The sequence below is a fragment of the Salmo salar genome, chromosome ssa27 (assembly GCF_905237065.1).
Source record: "Salmo salar chromosome ssa27, Ssal_v3.1, whole genome shotgun sequence".
In the NCBI taxonomy this organism is placed as follows: domain Eukaryota; kingdom Metazoa; phylum Chordata; class Actinopteri; order Salmoniformes; family Salmonidae; genus Salmo; species Salmo salar.
The window spans coordinates 38,210,256-38,222,739 of NC_059468.1; the positions used below are offsets into that span (position 1 = coordinate 38,210,256).

The 12,484-nt window shown below is 40.5% G+C and overlaps 2 pseudogenes; both read right to left on the reverse strand.

Annotated features, from left to right (window-relative positions):
- Positions 1–1,845: 1,845 nt before the first annotated feature.
- Positions 1,846–4,874, reverse strand: LOC106589054 (toll-like receptor 13; annotated as a pseudogene).
- A 258-nt stretch (positions 4,875–5,132) lies between these two features.
- Positions 5,133–6,094, reverse strand: LOC123730976 (toll-like receptor 7; annotated as a pseudogene).
- Between the last annotated feature and the right edge of the window lie 6,390 nt (positions 6,095–12,484).

The following is a 12,484-nucleotide window of genomic DNA, read 5'->3' on the forward strand; positions in this document are numbered from 1 at the left end:
GATAGTGTTTATTCAACAACACATCTCTGATAGTGTTTATTCAACAACACATCTCTGACAGGGTTTATTCAACAACACATCTCTGATAGTGTTTATTCAACAACACATCTTCTGATAGTGTTTATTCAACAACACATCTCTGATAGTGTTTATTCAACAACACATCTCTGATAGTGTTTATTCAACAACACATCTCTGATAGTGTTTATTCAACAACATATCTCTGATAGTGTTTATTCAACAACACATCTCTGACAGTGTTTATTCAACAACACATCTCTGTTAGGGTTTATTCAACAACACATCTCTGATAGTGTTTATTCAACAACACATCTCTGATAGTGTTTATTCAACAACACATCTCTGATAGTGTTTATTCAACAACACATCTCTGATAGTGTTTATTCAACAACACATCTCTGATAGTGTTTATTCAACAACACAACTCTGATAGTGTTTATTCAACAACACATCTTCTGATAGTGTTTATTCAACAACACATCTGTGATAGTGTTTATTCAACAACACATCTGTCATAGTGTTTATTCAACAACACATCTCTGATAGTGTATATTCAACAACACATCTCTGATAGTGTTTATTTAACAGCACATCTCTGATAGTGTTTATTCAACAACACATCTCTGATAGTGTTTATTCAACAACACATCTTCTGATAGTGTTTATTCAACCACACATCTCTGACAGTGTTAATTCAACAACACATCTCTGATAGTGTTTATTCAACAACACATCTCTGATAGTGTTTATTCAACAGCACATCTCTGATAGTGTTTATTCAACAACACATCTCTGATAGTGTTTATTCAACAACACATTTCTGATAGTGTTTATTCAACAGTTTAGTGATCTCAGCTCTGATAGTGTTTATTCAACAACACATCTCTGATAGTGTTTATTCAACAGTTTAGTGATCTCAGCTCTGATATTCCTTATCCAAATGTTACCCAACATACAATGTAATTTAAATACTTACCACACATTTTCCCTCGGGGGATGAATTCATCATGGTTGTTTTGTGTGAATATCTGAGTTTCTGTCCACTGCCCAAAGTACTACCACCCACCTGAGTATATCAGCGGGAAGCATTGGAGTCAATATGGGCCAGCATCCCTGTGGAGCACTTTTGTCACCTTGTAGAGTCCATGCCCCCGGCATATTGGATCTGTTCTGAGGGCAAAAAGAGGTGCAACTCAATATTGGATGGTGTTCCTAATGTTTTGGCACACTCAGTGACATTTATGGAGATAGCGTGCCCTCTAGTGGTGGACTTTCCCCTCTACACCCTGGAATTGCGACGTCAGAAGGAGCCCTGTTGTGTGTAAGCACCCTCTGTACTACAGCTCTTGTTAGGTCTGCATCATCATGCTTGCCTTGTAATCATTGGTGGTTCAAGCCCCACTGTTTATTACAGAGTCTGTAAGGGATAGTGTGTGTAGCTAAAATTATATCAACATCATCATGTGAATTGAATCTAGCAAACTAACCAGCTACCTAACTTAGTTGTCTTCATCTGAGTGTTTTGCTTCATTAGCTTGTCAGCTAGCTAGCAATAGTTATCTTCATTAGCTTGTCAGCTAGCTAGCAATAGTTATCTTCATTAGCTTGTCAGCTAGCTAGCATTAGTTATCTTCATTAGCTTGTCAGCTAGCTAGCATTAGTTATCTTCATTAGCTTGTCAGCTAACTAGCAATAGTTTTCTTCATTAGCTTGTCAGCTAGCTAGCATTAGCTAACAAGTGGCTTGCTAGTTCAAATGAAGCATAACTGACAAAGGTGTGACTATTATAAACATTTATTCATCATAAACATTACAAGTCAAAAGGATTTTAACAAATTAACAACAACAAAAATAAGGTAGGACACTATTTGTTATAATAATTGTACATTTTATCTTACTTGAAGAAAAAAAACACCAATGATATTAGGCAAAGCTAAGCAAGTTAATAAAAAATGACCCTGAGAGAAAATGTATAGTAGCAACACATCTGCAGTCAGTGGCCCACTTCACATTTTGTTCAATATTTTGTTAGCTGGGTAGGCATGTAACTATACACAAGTAAATTAGCTGAATTTCTAATTATATAAGATGCATTAGTATTTATCAATAACTTTCAGTCATGCTTATATCATAACATGTCTGATAAAGTTCAGAACATATAGGTTAAAGGTTAGTACATTTCGTTTATGTCTGTCACCATCTCTCTCCAGAGCCACCCGTAGTTTCTGCCAGAAGACCCCGGTGTACTCTCCAGCTCTGGGCCAGCTGAGGTAGGTTTGTCTCTTGAGCAGCCTCCTCATGCGGTGGTAGGGAGAGAGCTGCTGGTCTGCGATCTCCTCTAGAAACACCAGAATTAACACATCCTTCTGCTCGTCAAACAGACGGAAGCTGGAGAGTAAAGTAGAAAGTCTTTATGAAGTACAGTATATGTGTGTTTATGTGTACTGTGTTAGCAGTTGATGTTATTCTTCAATAACACAAACTCCAAAGCAAATCAGGGGGAGAAAAATAGGTTTATTTGAGAAGGACAAATCATAGATGTTATGCTGGGAGTTAGATATTCAGTCTCCCCTGTCCTCAGCTTTTCTCCACAGAACAAAGGGACAGGATGCCAAGGATGCCAATGTAAGTCCCGTGTGGCTCAGTTGTTAGAGCATAGTGTTTGCAACGCCAGGGTTGTGGGTTTGATTCCCACGGGGGACCAGTACGGGGGAAAAAATGTATGCATTCACTACTGTAAGTCGCTCTGGATAAGAGCATCTGCTAAATTAATGAAATGTAATGCCATTTATAACCCCCTAACCTTGGGTTTAGTCCTTGCAGTACAACTGGGCCAATGGCCAAATAACAAGTATCCTGCTCCAGACTCAATGTACAGAATGTAGCACATGTAGCTCTGAGTTCAGGACTGACATTTCACAGTTTCTAAACAGCTGTTGAACTGAAACCAAACTCATATTTACAATTCCCTATTGACCATTAGCCTAGTTTTTAGTCCTCCCATCCTCTGCGTTGTGTATTTATTGTCAAAATATTCTTATAACTGTATAGGTAATTGAAGATTGTTAGACCCACCTGGCCACCTGTGTCTCTCTGGAGCACCACTCACTCTCCAGATAGTGACAGCTGATCACACAGATGGTCTTGCATCTCCCGTAGATGGTATCTGTGATGTTTTCTATGATGGGTTTGCCTGGCTGGAAGTCCCGGTGGTGCAGACACAGCTTCCAGCCCTGCTGCCTCTCCAGCTCTGGCAGCAGCTCCCTCAGGACCCAGGGCTCATCGTGGGTGTTGTAGCAGACGAAGGCATCACACTTATTAGCTGCCCCCCTTGTTCCTCCGCTTGGTGTCGTAGAGAAATGCCAGGAAGAGGTAATAGGAATAGACAACTTGCCATCTCAGGATATGATAGATGAAGGACCCCAGCAGGGTGAGGAGGACCAGAGAAGTGGTGGACAGGAAGTAGAAGAAGCCTACGACTACTGAACACGGACGGGTGTCAAGATCCAACAGTTTGGTGCCCCTCAGATTGTCTGGATAGCTGCAGTTATAGTCATGGGCTTCACCAACTTGTGTTTGGTTATTGTCCTCCCCCCACTGGATGAACCAAGCATTTCTACAGTCACATATGAAAGGGTTATTATTAATTTTCAAGGACGTTAAGGCAGGGAGAGAACATATCAATGTCTCATTGATCTCTCTAATCTGGTTGTTTTCCAACAGCATACATGCAATTTGAGATAGTTTGGCTAGTATGAAGAAATCCAAAGACTGAAGTTGGGATTTGGACAGATATAGTCTGCTGATTTTTGGCATTGGAAGAAACAGCTCTGGAGCGAGGGTTGAGAACCTATTACTACTGATGTCAAGGTACCTCAATTGGGGGGTGTGACTGAATGTGTCTGGGTGCAGAGACTTAATATTTAGATACCCTGCCCTGAATTCTGATAAAGATTTCAGACCCTCAAGAAAGTTTGATGGTATATTATCCATCCATTGGCTGAAGATGTATAGAATCTTGAGTGATGTCAAGTGATAGAAGGGTGGAGGGTTGAGTTTATCATCTGTTTCATATTTGATATGATTGGAAGAAATACTGAGGCTGGTTAAGCGTGTTGGTCCTCTGAACACCCGGTCTTTAGTTTCAGTTTGACTGATTCTATTTGCTGAAAGAGTAAGGCTTCTAAGGTTGACCATCACCTTACATGCCCCATCTTCTAAGCTGCTAATTTGATTGTTGAATAAAAGCAATTCCTTGAGTGATTGTAAGCTTTTAAAGTCTTCTTTTCTGACAGAACTTAGTTTATTGCCTCGCAAATCCAAGATCTCTAGTTTTTGCAAACCATTCTTGAAAACATCACTCAAGGCCAGTATTTGGTTTGTTCCAATGTTTAGGACCTTTAAGGACTTCAAATCCTGGAAAACACAGCTTTCAAATTGAGGGATTTTGTTTTTGTGAAGGAAGAGTTGTGTGAGTCCAGTAAGATTGGCAACATCTGAGCAGTCTAGTTTATTGATTCTATTGAAGCTGAGATCCAGGACATCCAGAGTGGGGAGATTACTTGTGGCTTTTGGCACAGATGAAAGCATGTTGTGCCCCAATTCCAGATTTCGCAGCTGCTTCATTTGCCAGAATGAAGAGTCAGACAGATCAATCATATTATTATATTGCTTTCCCAGATCTGTCAGCTGAGTGCAGGACTGCAGGAGTTCCTCAGAAACAAAACTGATGTTGTTATATCTAAATTGGAGTATTCTCAATGTAGGTATGTGGCAGGCAATATTGGTGAGAACCTTTGTATAGGCAAACGTTTCTATTCCTGTCATGCCCTGACCATAGAGAGCCCTTGGTTCTCTATGGTGTTGAGGTCAGAGCGTGACTAGGGGGGTGTTCTAGTCATTTTATTTCTATGTTGGTGAGTTGTATGGTTTCCAATTAGAGGCAGCTGGTAATCGTTGCCTCTAATTGGGGATCATATTTAGGAAGCCCTTTCTCCCACCTGCTTTGTGCGATATTGTTTCAGTTAGTGCCTATGTGCGCGCTGTACTTCACGTTCGTTGGATGTTTTGTTGTTTTTGTTGTTTCACTGTGAATTAAAATTATGTGGAACTCAACTCACGCTGCGCCTTGGTCCGCTCTGTACGACGATCGTGACAATTCCTAAATGAGAAAGTGTCCGAGATTCGAACAGGGAGTTGAAGCTCCGCATCAACATGCTCATAACCTCCAGAGACATGTGGATTCCACTCATGTCAAGACACGACACGTTCCTCAGAAAAGACCTGTCTGCCACATCCCATTGCATGCTTCTATTATGACCACAGTAGGCTAAGTTTAACTTCTGAAGGTTTGGAAAAACACTTCCTGTGACGATGGAGATGTCCAATGGATTCCCAGACACATCAAGCACTCTCAACCCTATGGACTTGTTTGATATTTCCCTTCATTTAAAAACTGGTAAATCCATTCCTCCCAATGTACATCTTCTGAAAAAATGTGGTAATTGTATAATAGGCTGAACCTTCTTTAGACTGTGCAGTTTATTGTTGGTTATGTTCACTACGTGTAATCCAGAGAGAGACCGAAAGGATGATGACCCAATAGTTGTGATTAGGTTGTTATTTAGGTATAGCGCTGAGAGGTTGGCCAGGCCCTGAAACATGTGGTCCGAAATGGTGGTGAGCTGGTTATAGCCCAGGTCTAGCCTCTTGCAGAGCCACAAGGTGGAGGACAGCTCCATCTTCAACATGAGAGATTACGTTACTGAACATGTTCAAGATATTTGAGGACCGATAGATCTTTAAAGTCAAACTTTTTGATCTTTGAAATTGTATTAATAGAAATGTCTAAAGATCTGACTATTGACGGAATGTCTTCTGGTATGGTTAGTAGGTTCCCGTTGTTACAGAGTAGTGTCATGTTAACAGTATATTCTGCAGTGTTTCAGGAAGTATCCCTTTACTGGATCAACAAGGATCCAGACATACAGCAGAAACAGACAGCAAAAAAAAAAGACCCACTTTCCCTTCCTGGTGTGGTCATCGTGAGTTTCAGTGTGAGTATCTTCCTCATTAAGGCTAATGTACAACACACACTGGAGCCTGGTGAGGTTCCACTCAAGATAATACAAATAAAAGAGATGTCTTCAATGTATTCTTCAGATCTAAAGTAGACAATAAAAAATAGACAGATACTTGAGGGTGTTTGAAAGACATACAGTGCCTTGAAAACTATTCCCCATCTTGATTTTTTGTTTTGTTTTACTGATAATACAATGTTTTTTACTTATCCACGCAACTTTTCCTCAAATTGTTTTTCTTTCAGTGTTAAAAGAGTTACCAATAGACAGTATCAAAAGCAAACATGCAATATTTGAACTACCTCATTTACCTTACAAAACATTTGCTGTATCATGGTAGACAATGTGTTTACACAGGCAGCCCAATTCTGAAATGATGCCCAATTATGGGCAAAAGAGCTGATCTGATTGGTCAAAACACCAATTAGTAAAAAAATATCAGAATTGGGCTGCCTGTGTAAACACAGCCTTAAGCTTAATGCTAACATATCAGAAAACGTGAGAGAAAAATAACACTGCAGAGGTAAGCAGAGGTAGGCAGAGGTAAATGTAAATGTTGGTAAAAGCAATATTCTCGAAAATAGATAACATCGTCGGACAAGGACACTACATCACATGGGAGATAGGCAAGCCAAAACAGCAATGTAGATAAAATATCTTAAATAGTAATTATTTTTTACTCACATTTATCAGAAGATGACAAGAGTTCGTGTTCAATACGGTTCAATACGGAACACCACATTTTACTCCTAAATATGTAAATATTCTGAATGGGGAACTGAGAAAGAACAAATATAGGCGATCATGTGAGGAAAAACACAACTAACTGCAGGTCAGTTCCTTTTCAATGGATCCACAACTTCTTCAGTGACACACCCCAGGCTGTTAGAGTAGAGAGTAAAGATATTTTGAATTGAGACAGGCAAGGATAAAAGTTTGCCATCAGATTTTGTACGTGGTGGATCTCTGTGGATCAGTGTCTGCATTCTATAGTGGAGTGGCCTAACGTTATGATAATGGAAAATTAATTGGGTAATTTATTACGTAATATGAAATATGGATTTATCTATATTCTATAGTAAAATGGACACCACCTATCATTCTTAGCAAGTAGGGATAAACCGTAGGCCTACCTGTCATAATTATACCTGTTACAATTATACCTGTCATAATTATACCTGTTACAATTATACCTGTAAAAATTCTACCTGTCACAATTCTACCTGTCACAATTCTACCTGTCACAATTCTACCTGTCACAATCCTACCTGTTACAATTATACCTGTTACAATTATACCTGTCACAATTATACCTGTCACAATTATACCTGTCACAATTATACCTGTCACAATTATACCTGTTACAATTATACCTGTCACAATTATACCTGTCACAATTATACCTGTTACAATTATACCTGTCACAATTATACCTGTCACAATTATACCTGTTACAATTATACCTGTCACAATTATACCTGTTACAATTATACCTGTTACAATTATACCTGTCACAATTATACCTGTCACAATTATACCTGTCACAATTATACCTGTTACAATTATACCTGTCACAATTATACCTGTCACAATTATACCTGTTACAATCCTACCTGTTACAATTCTACCTGTCACAATTATACCTGTCACAATCCTACCTGTCACAATTCTACCTGTCACAATTATACCTGTTACAATTATACCTGTCACAATTATACCTGTTACAATTATACCTGTTACAATTATACCTGTTACAATTATACCTGTCACAATTATACCTGTTACAATTATACCTGTTACAATTATAAGCCAGATTCAAAATCTCAGAGACAGTAATATTATTTTATAAAACAAAGATTTATTATAAAAACAAGATAATACTACAGTATACAATGACAGATTATTATTAGTTAGCCAGGGTTACTGGCAGGTAGTGTTCTCCTGGCATCCGCCAAACCCAGATTTTTCCATCGGACTGCCAGATGGTGAAGCGTGATTCATCACTCCAGAGAATGCGTTTCCACTACCCCGGAGTCCAATGGCAACAAGCTTTACACCACTTCAGCCAACGCTTGGCATTACACATGGTGATCTTAGGCTTGTGTACGGCTGCTCGGCGCCATGGAAACGAACAGTTCTTGTGCTGACGTTGCTTCTAGAGGCAGTTTGGAACTTGTTAGTGAGTGTTTCAACCGAGTGCAGACATGCTTCAGCACTTGGTGGTTCCGTTCTGTGAGCTTTGTGTGGCCTAAAACTTTGCAGCTGAGCCGTTGTTGCTCCTAGATGTTTCCACTTCACAATAACAACACTTACAGTTGACTGGGGCAGCTCCAGAAGGGCAGAAGTTTGACGAACTGACTTGCTGGAAAGGTGGCATCCTATTGACGGTGCCACATTGAAAGTCCTTTTACTGCCAATGTTTGTCTATAGAGATTGCATGGCTGTGTGCTCCATTTTATACACCTGTCGGCAATGGGTGTGGATGAAAATAGACAAATCCACTAATTTGAAAGGGGTGTCCAAATACTTTTGTATATATAGTGTGCAAAACATGACATGTTCTCCTGTTCTCCTTTAAAGAGAAAACGTAATCACAACGGGGGGGTGGAGAGAATACACAATTTAACATTTCTACAGCACAGAATGATCATAGTATGCATCAGTACACTTTTTGCCTCCCAGCCCAGATCATTACATAAAGGTTGTTGGTGTTAACAAGAATGTCCTCCTGATTCCATATGACTAGTCTGGATTCTGTCTGTTAAGAGCAGGAGCGAGCCATTTGGCGGGCACCTGCTGTCACGGTGCCATCCTGTCCTGGATATAACATTTATAAGTGGATGTTCTACCGGTTAATGGCCCTCTGGAGTGTTATCTTGTAATCCAGAGTGTGCTGGGAAAGACGGAGTGGCTGGGTTGTGTCAGGTCTTTTCATCTCTACCGTTGTCATGCCGATAGGCGAGTAGATGTGTATCGGGTACGGTCTGCCAACTGCCAGACATTTGGAATTGGCCTTGGTCTTTAGTCAGCGCGACGACCCTACAATCCCAAATGGCACCATATTCTCTACATAGTGTACTACTTAGGGTTCTGATCACTGTGGGCCCTGGTCAAAACTAGTGCACTATATAGGGAATACTGTAGGTTGCCATTTGGGAGGCCAAACAGCTAGTGTACACAGAATGAAAAACTGCATTAACTATAACCATGCAATATTACCTCCAATCCCTTGAGCCGACTCTCCCCCCATATATCCTATAATGATGAAGCAGTAGGGACAGACGGCTGGCATGGGGCCACTCTACACAGAGGCATTCATTTAGATGAGTGCAGTCACTTACCTAATGTGCAAAAGTCATATAAATATGCAAAACAGTGTAGGGGGCCAAGCAAGCATCCTTGACTCTCACTGTTGATTGTAAGGTGACAGAACACAACTCATTGTAAGGTGACAGAATAAAGTTCACTGTAAGGTGACAGAATAAAGTTCACTGTAAGGTGACAGAACACAACTCATTGTAAGGTGACAGAATAAAGTTCACTGAAAGGTGACAGAATAATGTTCATTGTAAGGTGATGGAACACCGTTTGCTGTAAGGTGACGGAACACTGTTCACTGTAAGGTGACGGAACACCGTTCACTGTAAGGTGACGGAACACCGTTCACTGTAAGGTGACGGAACACCGTTCACTGTAAGGTGACGGAACACCGTTCACTGTAAGGTGACGGAACACCGTTCACTGTAAGGTGACGGAACATGTCACAAGCAGAAATGTTGTCAGCCTAGCAGCGTTTCAGCTTAATTGTCCCACTGAAGAGGTATTCTCCTCTGAGGTAAAATACATATCATTAACAGGCCTCACATTACCACACAGCTGTGATGGAAGGAGAAACAGTCTCTGAAGGTGACGGTTTTCTAATGATTGTGAGTAAAACTACGCTATATTTTTATACATATGTCATTTATCAGACGCTCTATCAATATCTATTGTCATTTGTGCATATACTTTATGTACGGGTGGTCCCCGGAATCAACACAGTATCCTAGCATTGCAATAGCCATTCTCTACCAACTGAGCTTCAGAGGACCATGTTCTACCAATTGAGCTACAGAGGACCATGTTCTACTATCTGAACTACAGAGGACCACGTTCTACTATCTGAACTACAGAGGACCATGTTCTACTATCTGAACTACAGAGGACCACGTTCTACTATCTGAACTACAGAGGACCATGTTCTACTATCTGAACTACAGAGGACCACGTTCTACTATCTGAACTACAGAGGACCATGTTCTACTAACTGAACTGCAGAGGACCATGTTCTACTAACTGAACTGCAGAGTAGCTATACCCTCCTCTGTATGTATTTGGATAGTGAAGCTAAATGTTTTAATTTGGCTCTATTCTCCAGCATTTTCGATTTGAGATCATATGTTTCATATGAGGCGGCAGTATAAAATGTCACCTTTTTGAGGGTATTTCCATACATACCTGTTTTACAATTAAGAAATGAAAGTACTTTATGTATCTAGTCCCCCCATTTGAGGAAGTGATAATTATTTGGACAAATTCACTTATATTGTTTCAATGTAGTCAAACGCTTAGTATTTGGTCCCATATTCCTTGCACTCAATGACTACATCAAGCTTGTGACTCTACACACTCGTTGGGTGGATTTGCAGAGGTTCAACTGCAGTAGAGCCACAGATCTACATGGACCACGCTTCATCTGCAGTAGAGCCTGCCACAGATCTACATGGACCACGCTTCAACTGCAGTAGAGCCACAGATCTACATGGACCACGCTTCATCTGCAGTAGAGCCACAGATCTACATGGACCACGCTTCATCTGCAGTAGAGCCTGCCACAGATCTACATGGACCACGCTTCAACTGCAGTAGAGCCTGCCACAGATCTGCATGGACCACGCTTCAACTGAAATATAATCACATCTGTATTGTTTCTGAGCAACTGCTCCAGTCTTGCACCCGGCTGACAGGTCTGGTAATATCAGATAATAATATGCTGTTCATAATCAATAGTACATTGAGAATGATCATTAACAATGATGTTTGGAATGTACAGTTCATACCTTAGAAATGACAGGGTTCAGAAAATAGGTATTTACCAATATGCTGTGTGTGCCGTGTTAAATAGGGTTCAATATGCTGTGTGAAACAGGGTTCAATATGCTGTGTGGAACAGGGTTCAATATGCTGTGTGGAACAGGGTTCAATATGCTGTGTGGAACAGGGTTCAATATGCCGTGTGAAACAGAGTTCAATATGCTGTGTTAAATAGGGTTCAATATGCTGTGTGGAACAGGGTTCAATATGCTGTGTGGAACAGGGTTCAATATGCTGTGTGGAACAGGGTTCAATATGCTGTGTGGAACAGGGTTCAATAAGCTGTTTGTGGAACAGGGTTCAATATACTGTTGTCAAGAGTAGTAGGCTAAGGCCCAGTTCTATGTGACATTTTAGACACATTTTCAAACACCCACACTCATGAAGAATTTCCACTTTCACACAAATATAGCACAAAGAGGAATGAACATTGAGAGAGAATTGACAATGATTAAAGAAAATAACAGGGTTCCATATGCTGTGTGAAACAGGGTTCAATATGCTGTCTGAAACAGGGTTCAATATGCTGTGTGTGAAACAGGGTCCAATATGCTGTGTGTGAAACCGGGTTCATTATGCTGTGTTTGAAACAGGGTTCAGTATGCTGTGTGTGAAACAGGGTTCAATATGCTGTGTGTGAAACAGGGTTCAATATGCTGTGTGTGAAACAGGGTTCCATATGCTGTGTGAGAAACAGGGTTCAATATGCTGTGTGAAACAGGGTTCAATATGCTGTGTGTGAAACAGGGTTCATTATGCTGTGTGTGAAACAGGGTTCAATATGCTGTGTGTGAAACAGGGTTCATTATGCTGTGTGTGAAACAGGGTTCATTATGCTGTGTGTGAAACAGGGTTCAATATGCTGTGTTTGAAACAGGGTTCAGTATGCTGTGTGTGAAACAGGGTTCAATATGCTGTGTGTGAAACAGGGTTCCATATGCTGTGTGAGAAACAGGTTTCAATATGCTGTGTGAAACAGGGTTCAATATGCTGTGTGTGAAACGGGGTTCAATATGCTGTGTGTGAAACAGGGGTTCAATATGCTGTGTGTGAAACAGGGGTTCAATATGCTGTGTGTGAAACGGGGTTCAATATGCTGTGTGTGAAACAGGGGTTCAATATGCTGTGTGTGAAACAGGGGTTCAATATGCTGTGTGTGAAACAGGGGTTCAATATGCTGTGTGAAACAGGGTTCAATATGCTGTGTGTGAAACACCCTGATCTGTTTCACCTGTTCCTGTGATTGTCTC